This window comes from Canis lupus, chromosome 25, assembly GCF_011100685.1.
Source record: "Canis lupus familiaris isolate Mischka breed German Shepherd chromosome 25, alternate assembly UU_Cfam_GSD_1.0, whole genome shotgun sequence".
In the NCBI taxonomy this organism is placed as follows: Eukaryota; Metazoa; Chordata; class Mammalia; order Carnivora; family Canidae; genus Canis; species Canis lupus.
Window position 1 is genome coordinate 112,572 of NC_049246.1, and position 20,609 is coordinate 133,180.

The window sequence follows — 20,609 nt, forward strand, 5'->3', positions numbered from 1 at the left end:
GGCAACAGTATCAGGAGGGTCAATGAGAAAGCCATCTGACATTGGCCACCTGAGCTGCTTGGTGATTGGCCACCTGAACCAGGCCACCAGGAGAGCATGCGTGATTGGCCGGGGCATGGCAGTGACATCACAGAGGGGCACTCTGATGCACCTGGGCTGATATAAAAGCATGACAACCGCTCACGAGCTGATCCAGGGGCCGTGCAGCCTCCTCCCCACGGAGCCTCTGCCAGAGCCACTTCTGAGATGCTCCTGGGGCCGAGAAGACCCTCCTGGCAGCGCCGCTGCCTAAGATGCCTCCGAGGTGTTCCCGTGACCGAGCAGTCCCCTCCCCTCGGAGCCTCCGCCCGAACCGCCTCCGTGCTGCGCCCTGGCCGCTGGGCGGGCGCTCCAGCCATTTTCGGAGCTCCATCCTTTTGGTCTGTGGTGCGCTCTCCCCATTTCCTATGTTCGAGACCCCGGGAACCTGGGGGCGCCACTGCCCCTCCTGGCAGATGGAGAGCTCCGTAGTTACTGCGGGAGCTGAATCCAGGGCTCCAGAGCAGGCCGCCGCCACTGTTGTTCCTTGCGGGGCCTCGCAAGGTAAACAAACCCCACTGAGCCCTGCACCAGGCAGGGGACAGAGCAGCTCCCCCAAGTGCTCACACCTGAAAATCAGCACAACAGGCGCCTCCCCCAGAAGACCAGCTGGACGGACAAGTTCCAGGGGAAGTCAAGGGACTTAAAGTATACAGAATCAGAAGATATTCCCCCCTGGGTTTTTTTGTTTGTTTGTTTGCTTGCTTGCTTGTCCCACCCTTTTTTCTTTCTCTTCTTTTTCTTTTTTCTTCCTTTTTTCTTATTTCTTTTTCTCTTTTTTTCCTTCTTTCTCTCGTCTCTTTTTCTCCTTTTCCCAATACATCTTGTTTTTGGCCATTCTGCACTGAGCAAAATGCCCAGAAGGAAAACCTCACCTCAAAAGAAAGAATCAGAAACAGTCCTCTCTCCCACAGAGTTACAAAATTTGGATTACAATTCAATGTCAGAGCCAATTCAGAAGCACTATTATAAAGCTAATGGTGGCTCTAGAAAAAAGCATAGAGGACTCAACAGACTTCATGACTGCAGAATTTAGATATAATCAGGCAGAAATTAAAAATCTATTGAATGAGAAACAATCCAAACTAGAAGTCCTAACTACAAGGCTTAACGAGGTGGAAGAACGAGTGAGTGACATAGAAGACAAGTTGATGGCAAAGAGGGAAACTGAGGAAAAAAGAGACAAACAATTAAAAGACCATGAGGATAGATTAAGGGAAATAAATGACAGCCTGAGGAAGAAAAACCTATGTTCAATTGGGATTCCCGAGGGTGCCGAAGGGGACAGAGTTCCAGAATATGTATTTGAACAAATCCTAGCTGAAAACTTTCCTAATCTGGGAAGGGAAACAGGCATTCTGATCCGGGAAATAGAGAGATCCCCCCTAAAATCAATAAAACCGTTCAACACCTTGACATTTAATAGTTAAGCTTGCAAATTCCAAAGATAAAGAGAAGATCCTTAAAGCAGCAAGAGACAAGAAATCAATTGACTCATTTCACTCAGCATAATACCCTCCAGTTCATTCCACGTTGAAGCAAATGGTGGGTATTTGTCATTTCTAATGGCTGAGTAATATTCCATTGTATACATAAACCACATCTTCTCTATCCATTCATCTTTCGATGGACACCGAGGCTCCTTCCACAGTTTGGCTATCATGGCCATTGCTGCTATAAACATCGGGGTGCAGGTGTCCTGGCGTTTCATTGCATTTGTATCTTTGGGGTAAATCTCCAGCAGTGCAATTGCTGGGTCATAGGGCAGGTCTATTTTTTTTTTTTTTTTTTTTTTTTTTAGGAGGGCAGGTCTATTTTTAACACTTTGAGGAACCTCCACACACTTTTCCAGAGTAGCTGCACCAGTTCATATTCCCACCAACAGTGTATCGCATCCTTTCCAACATATGTGGTTTCCTGTCTTCTTAATTTTTCCGACTCTCACTGGTGTGAGGGGGTATCTCATTGTGGTTTTGATTTGTATTTTTCATGGACAGTGATGCGGAGCATTTTCTCATGTGCTTGTTGGCCATGTCTATGTCTTCTTCTGTGAGATTTCTGTTCATGTCTTTTGCCCCTTTCATGATTGGATTGTTGTTTCTTTGCTGTTGAGTTTAATAAGGTCATTATAGATCTTGGAAACTAGCCCTTTCTCTGATACGTCATTTGCAAATATCTTCTCCCATTCTGTAGATTGTCTTTTAGTTTTGTTGACTGTATCTTTTGCTGTCCAAAAGTTCCTTATCTGGATGAAGTCCCAATAGTTCATTTTTGCTTTTGTTTCTTTTGCCTTCGTGGATGTATCTTGCAAGAAGTTACTATGGCCGAGTTCAAAAAGGGTGTTGCCCGGTTCTCCTCTAGGATTTTGATGGACTCTTGTCTCACATTTAGATCATTCACCCATTTTGAGTTTATTTTTGTGTATGGTGCAAGAGAGTGGACTAGTTTCATTCTTCTGCATGCGGATGTCCAATATTTCCGGCACCATTTATTGAAGAGGCTGCCTTTCTTCTAGTGGATAGCCTTTCCTCCCCTATCGAATATTAGTTGACCATAAAGTTCAGGGTCCATTTCTGGATTCTCTATTCTGTTCCATTGATCTATGTGTCTGTTTTTGTGCCAGTACCACACTGTCTTGGTGACCACAGCTTTGGAGTACAACCTGAAATCTGGCATTGTGATGCCCCCAGATATGGTTTTCTTTTTAAAAATTCCCCTGGCTATTCGGGGTCTTTTCTGATTCCCCACACAAATCTTAAAATAATTTGTTCTAACTCTCTGAAGAAAGTCCATGGTATTTTGATAGGGATTGCATTAAACGTGTAAATTGCCCTGGGTAACATTGACATTTTCACAATATTAATTCTGCCAATCCATTTGCATGGAATATTTTTCCATCTCTTTGAGTCTTCCTCAATTTCCTTCAGAAGAGTTCTATAGTTTTTAGGGTATAGATCCTTTACCTCTTTGGTTCGGTTTATTCCTAGGCATCTTATGCTTTTGGGTGCAATTGTAAATGGGATTGACTCCTTAATTTCTCTTTCTTCAGTCTCATTGTTAGTGTATAGAAATGCCACTGACTTCTGGGCATGATTTTGTATCCTGACACACTACCAAATTGCTGTATAAGTTCTAGCAATCTTGGGGTGGAGTCTTTTGTGTTTTCTATGTATAGTATCATGTCATCGGCGAAGAGGGAGTTTGACTTCTTCTTTGCCAATTCGACTGCCTTTAATGTCTTTTTGTTGTCTGATTGCTGAGGCTAGGACTTCCAGTACTATGTTGAATAGCAGTGGTGAGAGTGGACATCCCTGTCTTGTTCCTGATCTTAGGGGAAAGGCTCCCAGTGCTTCCCCATTGAGAATGATATTTGCTGTGGGTTTTTCGTAGATGGCTTTTAAAATGTTGAGGAATGTTCCCCTTATCCCTACACTCTGAAGAGTTTTGATCAGGAATGGATGCTGTATTTTGTCAAATGGTTTCTCTGCATCTAATGAGGGGGTAATATGGTTCTTAGTTTTTCCCTTGCTGATATGATGAATCACATTGATTGTTTTACGAGTGTTGAACCAGCCTTGTGTCCTGGGAATAAATCCTACTTGGGCATGGTGAATAGTTTTCTTAATGGATTGTTGGATCCTATTGGCTAGTATCTTGTTGAGAATTTTTGCATCCATGTTCATCAGGGATATTGGTCTATAATTCTCCTTTTTGGTGGGGTTGTTGTCTGGTTTTGGAATTAAGGTGATGCTGGCCTCATAGAACGAATTTGGAAGTACTCCATCTCTTTCTATCTTTCCAAACAGCTTTAGTAGGATAGGTATGGTTTCTTCTTGAAACGGTTGATAGAATTCCCCTGGGAAGCCATCTGGCCCTGGACTTTTGTGTCTTGGGAGGTTTTTGATGACTGCTTCAATTTCCTCCCTGGTTATTGGCCTGTTCAGGTTTACTATTTCTTCCTGTTCCAGTTTTGGTAGTTTGTGGCTTTCCAGAAATGTGTCATTTTCTTCTAGATTGCCTAATTTATTGGTGTATAGCTGTTCGTAATATGTTTTTAAAATTGTTTGTATTTCCTTGGTGTTGGTAGTGATCTCTCCTTTCTCATTCATGATTTTATTAATTTGAGTCTTCTCTCTCTTCTTTTTAAGAAGGCTGGCTAATGGTTTATCTATATTATTAATTCTTTCAAAGAACCAACTCCTGGCTTTGTTCATCTGTTCCACTTTTCCTCTGGTTTGTAATTCATTGAGCTTTGCCCGAATCTTTATTAGCTCTCTTCCTCAGCTGTGTTTAGGATCTACTTGTTGTTTTTTCCTCCAGCTCCTTTATGTGTAAGGTTACCTTTTGTATTTGAGTTCTTTCCAGTTTTTGGATGGATGCTCTTATTGTGATGTATTTCCCCTCAGGACTGCTTTTGCTGTTTCCCAAAGATTTCCAATGGTTGTATCTGCATTCTCATTAGTTTCCATGAATCTTCTTAATTCTTCTCTAATTTCCTTGATCCTTTCATCTTTTAGCGGAATGGTCCTTAAGCTCCACGTGTTTGAAAACCTGTTGATTGCAGGAAGCTCTACATTCAAGTCACCACGTAGAAGTGTATTATTTTCTAAGTATGTTTTAACTTTGGTTATTAATTGATAGATATACTTGGCAGCTCCCACTTTCGGGACATAAATATTGATGATTGTTAGGTCCTCTGGTGCGATAGGTCCTTTAAGAATGATATAGTGTGGGATCCCTGGATGGCGCAGCAGTTTGGCGCCTGCCTTTGGCCCAGGGCGCAATCCTGGAGACCCGGGATCGAATCCCATATGGAGCTCCCAGTGCATGGAGCCTGCTTTTCCCTCTGCCTGTGTCTCTGCCTCTCTCTCTCTCTCTGTGTGACTATCATAAAAAAAATAAAAAAAGAATGATATAGTGTCCTTATTCATCACTTACTACAGTCTTTGTGAAGAAATGTAGTTTATCTGATCTAAGAAAGGCTACCCCTACTTTCTTTTGAGGAACATTGGAAGGGCTTGTTATTCTTCAACCTTTTATTTTCAGGCTGTAGGGGTCCTTATGTCTAAAATGAGTCTCTTGTAGACAGCAAATAGATGGGTTTTGCATTTTTATCCAGTCTGAAACCGCAGCTGTGCCTTTAATGGGGTCATTAAGCCCATTCACGTCCAGAGGTACCATTGAAAGATCTGTATTTCGTGTCATCATGATACCTATTCAGTCCCTGTTTTTGTGGATTGTTCCCTTGAATTTACTCTATTACAGAATCCCCATTAGTATATCTTGCAAAGCTGGCTTCGTGGTCACATATACTTTCAGTTTCTGCCTATCTTGGAAGCTCTTTATCTCTCCTTCTATTCTGAATGAGAGCCTTGCTGGATACAGTATTCTTGGCTGCATATTCTTCTCATTTAGGACCCTGAATATATCCTGCCATCCTTTTCTGGCCTTCCTGGGCACTGTGGAGGGCTCTCCTGTTATGCTAATACTTCTACCCATAAAATTTAGAGATTACTTGTCTCTTGCTACTTTAAGGAAATTCCCTTTATCTTTCAAATTTTCAAGTTTCGCTTTTAAATGTCCAGGTGTAGAGGAGTTTTTTTTTTTTTTAGAGGAGTTTTTATTGATATTTGGGTGGGAACTATCTATTTCCTGGATCTGAATGCCTGTTTCACTCCCCAGTTTAGGGTAGTTTTCAGCTATGATTTGTTCAAATACCTATTCTAGACCTCTGTCCCTTTTGGTACCCTCGGTAACACCAGATAAACGTAGATTTATTTTCTGAGGCTGTTATTTTTTCCCTTAATCTATCCTCATTATCTTTTAGTCATTTTCTCTTTTTTCCTCAGTTTCCCTCCTTGCCATCAACTTGTCTTCTATGTCACTCACTCGTTTAATTGATTTTTAATTTCGGCCTAATTAGATCTAAATTTTGTAATCATGAAGTCTCTGGAATCCTTCTCGCTTTTTCAAGAGCCACCAGTAGTTTCATAATTGTGCTTTTGAATTGGCTTTATGACATTGAATTGTAATTCAAATTTTGTAACTCTGGGAGAGAGAGCTGTTTCTGATTCTTATTTGAGGTGAGTTTTTCCTTCTAGTCATTGTACTCAGTGCAAATTGGCCAGAAACAAGTTGTATTGGGAAAATGAGAAAAAGAGAGGAGAAAGAAGAAAAAAAGAAAGAAAAATAAAGAATATAAAGAAAAACAGAAAAGAATGAAAACAGAGAATAGAATAAAAGAAAAAAAGGGGGGGGGTTAAGCAAATCAAAATCAAAAGACAAAAAACAAGGGAGAGCATACTCTCATTTTCTATGCTGTAAATCCCTGGGCTTCCCCTGGAACTTTCTAGTGTTTCTTGGTCAATAATTTGTTTTTCCCCTGTCCGTCTAACTGGTCTTCTGTGGGAGAGGCCTGTTGTGCTGATTTTCCTGTTTTAGCACTTGGGGGAGCTGCTCAGCCCCCTCCCTGGTGCAGGGCTCAGTGAAAGATGTTTAACCTCTTTATCCGTCCAGGCCACTGTGAGGCTCAATGGGGGTTGTTTATCCTTTGAGGTCCCAGGAGGAACAATAACTGTAGAGGCGGCCAGCTCTAGATCCCTGGAGTAAGCCCCCACATAGTAAGCTATGGAGCTCTCAGTCTGCAGAAGCCTGGATGCTCTGGGGGCAGGAGCCGCTGATCTGCACAGCTCGGGGCCACCCAGCTGCAAGAGTGTCCATGCTGTCCTGCGCCTTCCTGGCTTCTGCCTGTCCTGGGGGAGGCGCCGGATCTTGGGCTGTGTCCCCAGTACACTGTGCTCCCAGGCCTGAGCTGTTGGAATCGTGCTCCAGGCTTCCCAGCCCCCTCCATGTGGAGACTCTCCCCAGTGCATTCTGAGCAGTTCCCATGGCCATGCAGCCCCCTGAGCGGGGCCTCTGCCAGAGCCGTTTCCAAGCTGCTCGGGGCCCCAGCCAGGATGCACCCCGCAGTCCTTTCGGGAGCTCTGCCACGGTGTGTGGCCCGCTCTACCTGGGGCTCTGGGGCTCTGTTAGTGTCCCAGGGAGGCTGAGGGCATCCTCACCCCTCCTGGGATCCTGCTCCAATTCTCGGGAAGATTGGTGAAACCCCTGCTTCTCCAGGATGGGTCTTTACTGTCCTGGGGACACTGGCCATGGCCTTAGCCCGGGTCCTCTCGGGGCCCCTCCCACTTGGATGCCTTTTGTTTCTTTATTTCTTCCCTTGCCCTCTCTTCCTACCGTGATCAAAGCGTGAACTCTTCTCACATTAACATTCCAGCTGTTCTCTCTTTAAATCTCAGGCGGAATTAGTAGGTTTTCAGGATGATTTGAAAGTTATTTAGATAATTTGGTGGGGACAAGTGACTTGGGACCCTACTCTTCTGCCATCTTGCAGCCTCCTACTCTGTTTTCCGTTTAAAATTGTTTCTAGGCAACGGCATCTGGAGGGTCAATTGTTTCTAGGCAACGGCATCTGGAGGGTCAATGAGAAAGTCATCTGACATTGGCCTCCTGAGCTGCATGGTGATTGGCCACCTGAATCAGGCCCCTCTGAGAGCATGCGTGATTGGCCGGGGGCGTGGCGGTGACATCACAGAAAGGCATTCTGATGCACCTGGGCTGATATAAAAGCATGACAACCGCGCAGGTCCCCGTTATGACAGAGATGGCACTTCAGCCACAGATCTCCCTCCTCTCCCTCAGGTTGTCTGCCCTGTTTTCTGCCCATGCCCATGGCAAGCCCCCGGACCACCCTCTTGCCCCTGACCTCTCGCCAAGACTTTGGGCTCCACCTGCATGTTTGCACATCCATTCATCCCCCTCTGTGTTCCTGAGAGTCCACGAACCACAGCAGGAGACTCCTGCTCCCTTTTCCCACTGAGAGGTTGGCCTGGCTGCTCACGGACATATTCTCATGTGGACTGTGGGATCAGCACACCGGGAATCGGTACCATGGATACTCAGGCAGAGGGGAACTGCCTCTCCGACACCTCTGGGGTCAACCTGGGGCTCAACACAGGAAAGCTGTGAGTCCCCATCCTGAGGGAACCAGGCACTCACTGCTTCTCTGGAGCTCTCCAACCCAGCTCAGCACAGGGCACATGAATGCCCTAAACCTCCACTCCACCCCCATGTGTACAGTGTCTGCAGTGCCTCCAGGCACCCGGCAGAGAAGGCATTGTATGAAACAAGTAAGTCCTTGGAGAAGGAGTCACCACATCACTGGACACGGTGGGGTTTATGGAACATGGGACCTCAGACCACGAGCTGCCTGCCCCAGCTCAGTAGTGGACAAATGGATGCTCAAGATCCCTGGCTGACCAGGCGCCCATACACCACAAACCCTCGAACACAGCAGAACATGGAGAAATTCAGTACCCAGAACAGAGCACCTACCAGGATCCCTCAGACTGGTAACCCTCTTAACTCTAGTGCCCCCGGGCATGTGAGTCACCCAGACACTGGATCCCTATCAAAATACCATGGACTTGCTTCAGAGACTTGCAACTAATTATTTTAATATTTGTGTGGAAACAGCAAAGACCCCAAATAGCCAGGTTAATATTGAAAAACAAAACCAGAGCTGGGGGCATCACAATTCCAGATTTCAGGCTGTACTAGAAAGCTGTAGTTATCAAGAGAGTGTGGTACTGGCACAAAAACAGACACATAGATCAATGGAACAGAATAGAGAATCCAGAAGTGGACCCTCAACTATACGGTCAACTAATTTTCGAAAAAGGAGGAAAAACTATCCACTGGAAAAAACAGTCTCTTCAATAAATGGTGCTGGGAAAATTGGACATCCACATGCAGAAGAATGAAACTAGACCACTCTCTTTCACCATACACCAAGATAAACTCAAAATGGATGAAAGATCTAAATGTGAGACAAGAGTCCATCAATATTCTAGAGGAGAATTCAGGCAACACCCTTTTTGAACTTGGCCACAGTAACTTCTTGCAAGATACATCCATGAAGCCAAGAGAAACAAGAGCAAAAATGATCTATTGGGACTTCGTCAATATAAGAAGCTTTATGCAACAAAAGATACAGTCAACAGGATGGGAGAAGACATTTGCAAATGACGTATCAGATAAAGGGCTAGTTTCCAAGATTTATAAAGAACTTATTAAACTCAACAGCAAAGAAACAAACAAGCCAAACAGGAAATGGGCAAAGGACATGAACAGAAATCTCACAGAGGAAGACATAGACATGGCCAACAAGCACATGAGAAAATGCTCCGCATCACTGTCCATGAGGGAAATACAAATCAAAATCACAATGAGGTACCACCTCCCACAAGTGAGAATGGGGAAAATTAACAAGGCAGGAAACCACAAAAGTTGGAGATTTTGTGGAGAAGGGGAAACCCTCCTGCACTGTTCATGGGAATGTGAACTGGTGCAGCCACTCTGGAAAACTATGTGGAGGTTCCTCAAAGAATTAAAAAGAGATCTGCCCTACGACCCAGCAATTGCACTGCTGGCGATTTACTCCAAAGATACAGATGCAATGAAATGCCAGGACACCTGCACCCCGATGTTTATGGTAGCAATGTCCACAATAGCTAAGCTGTGGAAGGAGTCTCGGTGTCCATCGAGAGATGAATGGATAAAGATGATGTGGTTTATGTATCCAATGGAATACTACTCAGCCATTAGAAATGACAAATGCACACCATTTCCTTCGATGTGGATGGAACTGGAGGGTTTTATGCCGAGTGAATAAGGCAATCAGAGAAGGACAGACATTATATGGTCTCCTTCATTTGGGAAATAGAGAAAATAGTGAAAGGGAATAAAGGGGAAAACAGAAGAAATGAGTGGGAAATATCAGAAAGGGATACAGAACGTTAGTGACTCCTAACTCTGGGAAACGACTGGGGGTGGGGGATGGTGAGGTGGGCTGGGGAGGGGTGGTGGTGACAGGGTGAGGGGCACTGAGGGGGGCACTTGATGGGATGAACACTGGGTGTTATTTTATATGTTGGCAAATTGAACACCAATAGAAAATTTAAAAATCCCCAGCAGTGCAATTGGTGGATCACGGGGCAGTTTCATTTTTAACATTCTTTGACAAACCTCCACACAGTTTTCCAGAGTGGCTGCACCAGTTCACATTCCGTCCAACAGTGCAAAAGAGTTCCCCTTTCTCCACATCCTCTGCAACATTTGCTTCCTGTCTTGTTAATTTTCACCATTCTCACTGGGGTGAAGAGGTATCTCATTGTGGTTTTGATGTGTAAATCCCTACACATAGCAAACATATAGCATATCACCCAGAGCTCATCCCATCAAGTGCCCCCCTCAGTGCCCGTCATCCAGTCACTGCAACCCCCAAAGTACCTCCCATTCCACTACACCTTGATCCTTTCCCAGAGTTAGGCATCTCTCATATTCTGTCATCTTCAATTGATATTTCCACTCATTTTCTTTTTTCTCCTTTATTCCTTTATTCCTTTTTCCTTTATTCCTTTTCTCTATTTTTTATATTCTCCAAAAGAATGAGACCATATAATGATTGCCTTTCTCCGTTTGACTTTTTTCCCTCAGCATAATACCCTCCAGTTCCATCCACATTGAAGGAAATGGAGGGTTTTTGCGGTTTCATTTCGTTTCATTTTTGTTTTTGAACTTAACAAATATATTCAAAACATTTCTTCCTAAAAGAGCAGGATACACAGTCTTTCTGAGAGCATATCAAACATTCTCCAGAATAGACCACATACCCCGTCACAAATCAGCCCTTAACAAGTACAGAAAGATGAAGATTATACCATGCATATTTTCCAACCACAATAATATGAATTTTAAGGTCAACCACAAGAAAAAATTTGGAAATACCACAAATGCAGGAGGGTTAAAGAATATCCTCCTGCTATGAATGCCTGGGTTAAAGAGGAAATTAAAGTATAAACTTAAAAATACATGGAAGAAAATGAGAATGAAAACATGAAGGTAATATTAAAAGATGTCTTAAGTGATCCCTGATTTTTTTTAATAAATTAATTTTTTATTAGTGTTCAATTTACCAACATACAGAATAACACCCAGTGCTCATCCCGTCAAGTGCCCCCCTAAGTGCCCATCACCCATTCACCCCCACCCCTTGCCCTCATCCCCTTCTACCACCCCTAGTTCATTTCCCAGAGTTAGGAGTCTTTATGTTCTGTCTCCCTTTCTGATATTTCCCACACATTTCTTATCCCTTCCCTTATATTCCCTTTCACTATAATTTATATTCCCCAAATGAATGAGAACATACACTGTTTGTCCTTCTCCGATTGACTTACTTCACTCAGCGTAATACCCTCCATCCAGTTCCATCCATGTTGAAGCAAATGGTGGGTATTTGTCGTTTCTAATGGCTGAGGAATATTCCATTGTATACATAAACCACATCATCTTTATCCATTCATCTTTCGATGGACACCGAGGCTCCTTCCACAGTTTGGCTATTGTGGACATTGCTGCTAGAAACATCGGAGTGCAGGTGTCCCGGCGTTTCACTGCATCTGAATCTTTGGGGTAAATCCTCAACAGTGCAATTGCTGGGTCGTAGGGCAGGTCTATTTCTAACTCTTTGAGGAACCTCCACACAGTTTTCCGAGTGGCTGCACCAGTTCACATTCCCACCAACAGTGTAAGAGGGTTCCCTTTTCTCTGCATCCTCTCCAACATTTGTTGTTACCTGCCTTGTTAATTTTCCCCATTCTCACTGGTGTGAGGTGGTATCTCATTGTGGTTTTGATTTGTATTTCCCTGATGGCAAGTGATGCAGAGCATTTTCTCATGTGCATGTTGGCCATGTCTATGTCTTCCTCTGTGAGATTTCTCTTCATGTCTTTTGCCCATTTCATGATTGGATTGTTTGTTTCTTTGGTGTTGAGTTTAATCAGTTCTTTATAGATCTTGAAAACTAGCCCTTTATCTGATCGGTCATTTGCAAATATCTTCTCCCATTCTGTAGGTTGTCTTTGAGTTTTGTTGACTGTATCCTTTGCTGTGCAAAAGCTTCTTATCTGGATGAAGTCCAATAGTTCATTTTTGCTTTTGTTTCTTTTACCTTTGTGGATGTATCTTGCAAGAAGTTACTGTGGCCGAGTTCAAAAAGGGTGTTGCCTGTGTTCTCCTCTAGGATTTTGATGGAATCTTGTCTCACATTTAGATCTTCCATTCATTTTGAGTTTATCTTGGTGTATGGTGAAAGAGAGTGGTTTCATTCTTCTGCATGTGGATGTCCAATTTTCCCAGCACCATTTATTGAAGAGACTGTCTTTTTTCCAGTGGATAGTCTTTCCTCCTTTATCGAATATTAGTTGACCATAAAGTTCAGGGTCCACTTCTGGGTTCTCTATTTTGTTCCATTGATCTATGTGTCTGTTTTTGTGCCAGTACCACACTGTCTTGGTGACCACAGCTTTGGAGTACAACCTGAAATCTGGCATTGGGATGCCTCCAGACATGGTTTTCTTTTTTAAAATTCCCCTGGCTATTCGGGGTCTTTTCTGATTCCACACAAACCTTAAAATAATTTGTTCTAACTCTCTGAAGAAAGTCCATGGTATTTTGATAGGGATTGCATTAAACGTGTAAATTGCCCTGGGTAACATTGACATTTTCACAATATTAATTCTGCCAATCCATGAGCATGGAATATTTTTCCATCTCTTTGTGTCTTCCTCAATTTCTTTCAGAAGTGTTCTATAGCTTTTAGGGTATAGATCCTTTACCTCTTTGGTTAGGTTTATTCCTAGGTATCTTAGCAATCAGACAACAAAAAGACATTCAAATTGGCAAAGAAGAAGTCAAAACTCCCTCTTTGCCGATGACATGATACTCTACATAGAAAACCCAAAAGCCTCACCCCAAGATTGCTAGAACTCATACAGCAATTTGGTAGCGTGGCAGGATACAAAATCAATGCCCAGAAATCAATGGCATTTCTAACAACGAGACTGAAGAAAGAGAAATTAAGGAGTCAATCCCATTTACAATTGCACCCAAAAGCATAAGATACCTAGGAATAAACCTGACAGTGTTAAACTTGATGTAAGTACACAAGGCCCTTGAAAGGGGAATGCTGTCTGCCTGTTGTCTCACAAGGCATGCCAACATGACTTTAAAGAAACTAATATATTGAAAAAGTATATTTGAACCCTTGATTACTTTAATTGCACCATTAAAACATTTGACTTAAATTATTTGATCATTCCAGTTGGTGGACTGTTTTCTAATTTCTCAATGTGTATGCCAATTTGCCTGTCAGTCCACACATCTTGTTCACTGGTCTATAATTCTTGTGCAATTACTAAAGGCAAAGGACTAGATGCACTACTGTGTAAAGAGATTACACATGACTACCCTATTGCACTTAAATAGTATGTGGGGATTTACAATCGCTTGCATTGTTTCACAAAATAAATATCTCAATGTCAAATACTAAAAAAAAATGCCATCAAGCAGGTCACCATGAAGAAGGATTACCAGCAGCGCAAGATGGAGAAGGAGCTGAGCCCTCAGAAACCTGTCATTACCCAGAGTGCAATCTTTTTGTGTGCATACGAAATATTCTCCAGAATAGATCACATACCAGGTCACAAATCAGACCTTAACAAGTACAAAAAGATGAAGACTATACCATGCATAGTTTCTAACCACAATGCCATGAAACTTAAGTTCAACCACAAGAAAAAATTTGGAAAACTCAGAATTACATGGGCGATAAAGAATATCCTCCTGCTCATAATGAATGGGTGAACAGGGAAATTAAAGTGTAAATTAAAAATACATGGAAGGAAATGAAAATATGAAATTAATAATAAAAGATGTCTTAAGTGATCCTATGATTTTCACACATGCTCTTCCTAACCTCCATTATGGATTACAACTGATTTCTCCGAGGTATTTGAGATTAATCACCCAGCCAGGTGGTAACTTCCTTCCTTGCCTATTGACTCAGAAGCATAAAGAGCTCAAAGTGTCCAGGCACCAGTTTCAATTTCCAGCTCAGAACGATTGTTTTTGTGCCTCTCTTTGAAAATGAGACCTCTCAGCCAGGGGAATTTAAAATCGTGGGAACACAAATTAAACACTTTGCAAGTAGACCTTGAAGGGATATAGTGAGCAGTACCCCTCCGTGTTCCAATCCTTGATTCCTGCACCTGTGAATGTGAGCTATGGGAGAAACAGCATCATATATTAGAAGCTGATTTGGAACATATAGAGCCGTCTTCTTTTTTTTGTTTGTTTTTTTTAGAGCCGTCTTCTGAACCTTGTCCTAGCCTGCAAGGAATTGCCACCGAGCTGGCACTACAGCTGCAGCTTCATTTCTTGAATTTATTTTTTATTGGTGTTCAATTTGCCAACATATCGAGTAACCCCCAGTGCTCATCCCAGCAAGTGCTGCCGTCAGAGCCCGTCTCCCATTCCCCCCACTTCCCGCCCACCTCCGTTTCTACCACCCCTAATTCATTTCCCAAAGTAAGTAGTCTCTCATGTTCTGTCTCCCTTTCTGATATTGCCCGCTCATTTTTCTCCTTTCCCCTTTCTTTCCTTTCACTATCTTTTATATTCCCCAAATGAATGAGACCATATAAGTTTTGTCCTTCTCCGATTGACTTATTTCACTCAGCATAATACCCTCCGGTTCTATTCACGTCGAAGCAAATGATGGGTATTCGTCGTTTCTAAAGGCTGAGTAATATTCCTTGTGTACATAGACCACAACCTCTTTATCCATTCATCCTTCGATGGACACTGAGGCTCCTTCCACAGTTTGGCAACTGTGGACATTGCTGCTATAAACATTGGGTTGCAGGTGTTCCGGTGTTTCAGTGCATCTGTATCTTTGGGGTAAATCCCCAGCAGTACAATTGATGCGTCATAGAGCAGTTCTATTTTTACCTTCCTTTGACAAACCTCCACACAGTTTTTCAGAGTGGCTGCACCAGTTCACATTCCCACCAACAGTGCAAGGGTTACCCTTTTCTCCACATCGTGTCCAACATTTGTTGTTTCCTTCCTTCTTAATCTTCACCATTCTCACTGGGCTGAGGTGGCATCTCATTGTGCTTTTGATGTGTATATCCTTGATGGACAGTGATGCAGAGCATTTTCTCATGTGCTTGTGGCTGTGTCTATGTATTCCTCTGTGAATTTTCTGTTCATGGCTTTTGCTCATTTCATGATTGGACTGTTCGTTTCTTCGCTGTGGAGTATACTAGGTTCTGTAGAGATCTTGGATACTAAAACTTTATCTCATAGGTCACTTGCAAATATCTTCTCCCGTTCTGTAGGTTGTATTTTAGTTTTGTTGACAGTTTCTTTTGGTGTCCAGGAGCTTTTTATCTTGATGAAGTCCCAATAGTTCATTTTTGCTTTTGTTACCCTTGCCTTTCTAGATGTATCTTGCAAGAAGTTGCTGTGGCAAAGTTCAAAAAGGGTGTTGCCTGTGTTCTACTCTAGGATTGTGATGGATTCTCATCTCACATTTAGATCTTTCATCCATTTTGAGTTTATCTTTGGGCATGGTGTAAGACAATGGTCTAGTTTCCTTCTTCTGCATGTGGATGTCCAGTTTTCCCAGCAATATTTTTGAAGACATGGTCTTTTTCCAGTGGATAGTCTTTACTGCTTTGTCAAATATTAGTTGACCATAGACTTGAGGGTCTATTTCTGCATTCTCTATTCCGCTCCATTGATCTATGTGTCTCCTTTTGTGCCAGTACCACACTGTCTTGATGACAACAGCTGTGTAGTACAATGTGACATCTGGTATTGTGATGCCCCAGGCTCTGGTTTTCTTTTTTAATATTCCCCTGGCTATTCGGGGTCCTTTCTGATTCCACAAAAATCGTAAGATGATTTGTGCCAACTCTCCGAAGAAAGTCCATGGTATTTTGATAGGGATTGCATTAAATGTGTTAATTGCCCTGGATAGCATTGACATTTTCACAATATTAATTCTTCCAATCCATGAGCATGGAATGTTTTTCCATCTCTTGGTGTTTTCCTCAAATTCTTTCAGAAGTGTCCTGTAGTTTTAAGAGTATAGATCCTTTACCTCTTTGGTTAGGTTTATTCCTATCTATCTGATGCTTTTGGGTGCAACTGTAAATGGGATTGACTCCTTAATTTCTCTTTCTTCAGTCTTACTGTTAGTGTATAGAAATGCCACTGACTTCTGGGCTTTGAGTTTGTATCCTGCCACACTGCCAAATTGCTGTATGAGTTCTTCCAATCTTGGGGTGGAGTCTCTTGGGTTTTCTAGGTACAGTATGATGTCATCTGCCAAGAGGGAGAGTTTGACTTCTTCTTTGCCTATTTAAATGCCCTTTATTTCTTTTTGTTGCCTGATTGCTGAGGCTAGGACTTCCAGTACTCTGTTGCATAGCAGTGGTGAGAGTGGTCATCCCTGTCTTGTTCCTGATATTAGGGGAAAGGCTCCCAGTGTTTCCCCATTGAGAATGATATTTAATGCAGGCTTTTCATAGATGGCTTTTGAGATGTTGAGGAATGTTCCCTCTATACCTACACTCTCAAGAGTTTTGATCAGGAATGGATGTTGTATTTTGTCAAATGCTTTCTCTGCATCTATTGAGAGGATCCTATGGTTCTCATTTTTTCTCTTAATGATATGATGAATCACATTGACTGTTTTACAAGTATTGAACCAGCCTTGCTTCCCGGGGATAAATCCCAATTTGTCATGGTGAATAATCTTCTTAATGCACCGTTGGATCCTCCTGGCTAGTATCTTGTTGAGAATTTTTGCATCCGTGTTCATCAGGGATATTGGTCTGTAATTCTCCTTTTTGGTGGGTTCTCTGTCTGGTTTTGGAATTAAAGTGATGTTGGCCTCATTGAAAGTATTTGGAAGTGCTCCATCTCTTTATCTTTTGGAACAGCTTTAGGAGAATAGGTATGGTTTCTTCTTGAAACGTTTGATAGAATTCCCCTGGGAAGCCATCTGGCCCTGGACTTTTGTGCCTTCGGAGGTTTTGAGAACTGCTTGAATTTCCTCCCTGGTTATCAGCCTGTTCAGGTGTTCTATTTCTTCTTGTCCCAGTTTTGGTAATTTGTGGTTTTCCAGAAATGTGTCCATTTCTTCTAGATTGCCTGATTTATTGGCATATAGCTGCTCCTAATAAGTTTTTAACCGTCTGTATTTTTTCATGTTGCTGTTGATCTGTCCTTTCTCATTAATGATTTTATTAAATTGAGTCCTTTCTCTCTTATTTTTAATAAGGCTGGCGAATGATTTATCAATCTTATTAATTCTTTCTCTTTTTTTACCTTTGAAGTTTTCTTTTTTTAAAATGAATTTTTTTATTGGTGTTCAATTTGCCAACATATAGAATAACACCCAGTGCTCATCCCATCAAGTACCCCCCTCAGTACCATCACCCAGTCACTGTCACACGCCGGCAACCTCCCCTTCCATCACCCCTAGTTTGTTTCCCAGAGTTCGGACTCATGTTCTGTCTCCCTTTCGGATATTTCATGCTCATTTTTTCTCCTTTCTCCTTTATTCCCTTTCACTATTTTTTATATTTCCCAAATGAATGAGACCATAGAATGTTTGTACTTCTCTGATTGACTTATTTCACTCTGCGTATTACCCTCCAGTTCCATCCACATCGGAGCAAATGGTGCATATTTGTCATCAGATAATAGGCTAGTTTCCAAGTTTTATAAAGACTTATTAAACTCAACACTAAAGAAATAAACAATACAATCATGAAATGGGAAAAACACATGAACAGAAATCTCACAGAGGAAAACATAGACATGGCCAACAAGCACATGAGGAAATGCTCTGCATCACTTGCCATCAGGGAAATATAAATCAAAACCACAATGAGAAACCGTCTCACACCAGTGAGAATGGAGAAAATTAACAAAGCAGGAAACCACAAATTTTGGAGTGGATGTGGAGAAAGGGGAACCCTCCGGCACTGTTGTTGGGAATTGAATTGGTGCAGCCACTCTGGAGAACTGTGTGGAGGATCCTCAAATAGTGATAAATAGATCTGCGCTCTGACCCAGGAACTGCACTGCTGGGGATTGACCCCAAAGATAGATGCAATGTAATGCTGGGAGACCTCCACACTGATGTTTATAGATGCAATGTCCACAAAAGCCAAACTGTGGAAGGAGCCTTGGTGTCCTTATTAATTCTTTCAAAGAACCAACTCCTGGCGTTATTCATCTCTTCCACATTTCCTCTGGTCTCTATTTCATTGACTTCTGCCGGAATCTTTATTAACTTTCTTCTTCTGCTGGGAGTAAGATCTATTTGCTATTTTTTTTCCTCCAGCTCCATAAGATGCAAGCTTTTCTTTTGTATGAGAGTTCTTTCCAGTTTACGCATGAATGCAAGCTCGTATTGCGATGTATTTCCCCCTGACGACTGCTTTTGCTTTATCCCAAAGATTTTAAATGGTTGTATCTTCATTCTCATTAGTTTCCATGAATTTTTAAATTCTTCCTTAATTTCCTGGTTGGCCCTTCAACTTTTAGCAGGATGGTCCTTATCCTCCACGTATTTGAAATCCTTCCAAACTTCTTCTTGTGATGTAGTTCTAATTTCAAACCATTATGCCGGGGATGATCCCAATCATTGGGTGTCGGATTATACCTGATTTGTGACCCAGTATGTTCTCTAATCTGGAGAAAGTTCCATGTGCACTTGAAAAGAATGTGGATTCAATGGTGTTTGGATGGAAAGTTCGGTAAATATCTGTGAAATCCATTTGGTCCAGTGTAACATTTAAAGCTCTTGTTTCTTTGGAGATGTTTTCCTTAGAAACACCTATTCAGTCCATTTTTGTGGATTATTCCCTTCGACTTCCTCTATTATAGAATCCCCGTAGTATTTCTTGCAGAGCTGGCTCCGTGGTCACATATTTCAGTTTCTGCCTATCTTGGAAGCCCTTTATCTCTCCTTCTATTCTGAATGAAAGCCTTGCTGGATACAGTATTCTAGGCTACATGTACTTCTCATTTAGGACCCTGAATATATCCTGCCAGCCCTTTTTGCCCTGCCAGTTCTCTTTGAAGAAGTCTGCTGTCATGCTAATCTTCTCCCTACAAAATTTAGAGATTTCTTTTCTCTTGCTGTTTAATGGTCTTCTCTTTATCTGTGGAATTTACAACTTTCACTATTAAATGTCGAGGTGTTGAGCCGTTTTTATTGATTTTTTTGGGGGGATATCTCTATTTCCTGGATCTGAAAGCCTTTTTTGCTCCCCAAATTAGGAAAGTTTTCAGCTATGATTTGTTCAAATACATATTCTGGACCTCTGTCCTTTTTAACACCCTTGGGAACTCTAGGTAAACAGATTTTGCCTTCTGAGGTTGTCATTTATTTCCATTAAGCTATCCTCACAATCTTTTAGTCGTTTTTCTCTTTTTTTCTCAGTTTCCATCCTTGCCATCAACAGGTCTTATATGTCACTCACTTGTTCTTCTACCTCGTTGACCCTCATCGTTAGGACCTCTAGTTTGGAGTGCATCTCACTTAATTGATTTTTAATATCACCCTGATTAGATCTAAATTCTCTAGTCATGAAGTCTCTTGAATCCTTCATGCTTTTTTCGAGAGCCACCAGTAGCTTTATAACTGTGCATCTGAATTGGCTTTCTGACATTGATTTGTAATCCTAATTTTGTAACTGTGGGAGAGAGGACTGTTTCTGATTCTTTCTTTTGAGGAGATGTTTTCCTTCTAGTCATTTTGCTCAGTGCAGAGTGGCCAAAAACAAGTTGTACTTGATTGAAGTGTGGACTCTTCTCTAAATGTAGCATTCCAGCTGTTCTCTCTATAAATCTCAGGCCAAATTCCTAGGTGATTTGAAAGTTATCTAGGTAACTGGGTGGGGACAGGTGACTTGGGGATATTAGTGACCCACCATCTTGCCCCCTCTTCCTCTTTTTTCTGTTTAAGCATGGCTTCTAGGCAATGATATCAGGAGGGTCAATGAGAAAGTCATCTGACATTGGCCACCTCAGCTGGATGGTGATTGTCCCCCTGAAACAGGCCAACCAGGGAGCCTGTATGATTGGCAGGGGCATGGCGGTGACATCACAAAAAAGCAATCTGATGCACCTGGGCTGATATAAGAGCATGGAAACCTCACTGGCCCCCGTGACAACAGAGATGGCATTTTAAGTTTTTAACTGTCTGTATTTTTGATGTTGCTGTTGATCTGTCCTTTCTCATTAATGATTTTATTAAATTGAGTCCTTTCTCTCTTCTTTTTAATAAGGCTGGCGAATGATTTATCAATCTTATTAATTCTTTCTCTTTTTTCTACCTTTGAAGTTTTCTTTTTCTTTAATAAAGTTTTTTATTGGTGTTCAATTTGCAACATATAAAATAACACCCAGTGCTCATCCCATCAAGTGCCCCCCTCAGTGCCCATCACCCACTCACCCGCACACCCTGGCAACCTCCCCTTCCATCACCCCTAGTTTGTTTCCCAGAGTTCGGTTTCTCTTATGTTCTGTCTCCCTTTCTGATA

At 42.1% G+C, this 20,609-nt stretch overlaps 1 long non-coding RNA gene across 1 annotated transcript in view; it reads left to right on the top strand.

The window, feature by feature from the left end:
- Positions 1–20,350, top strand: part of LOC119865888 — an 86,448-nt gene extending 66,098 nt beyond the window's left edge. Inside the window, exon 3 of the long non-coding RNA XR_005378299.1 lies at positions 20,033–20,350. This is a non-coding gene — a long non-coding RNA (uncharacterized LOC119865888). The remainder of the gene's footprint in view (positions 1–20,032) is intronic.
- The last annotated feature ends 259 nt before the right edge of the window (positions 20,351–20,609 follow it).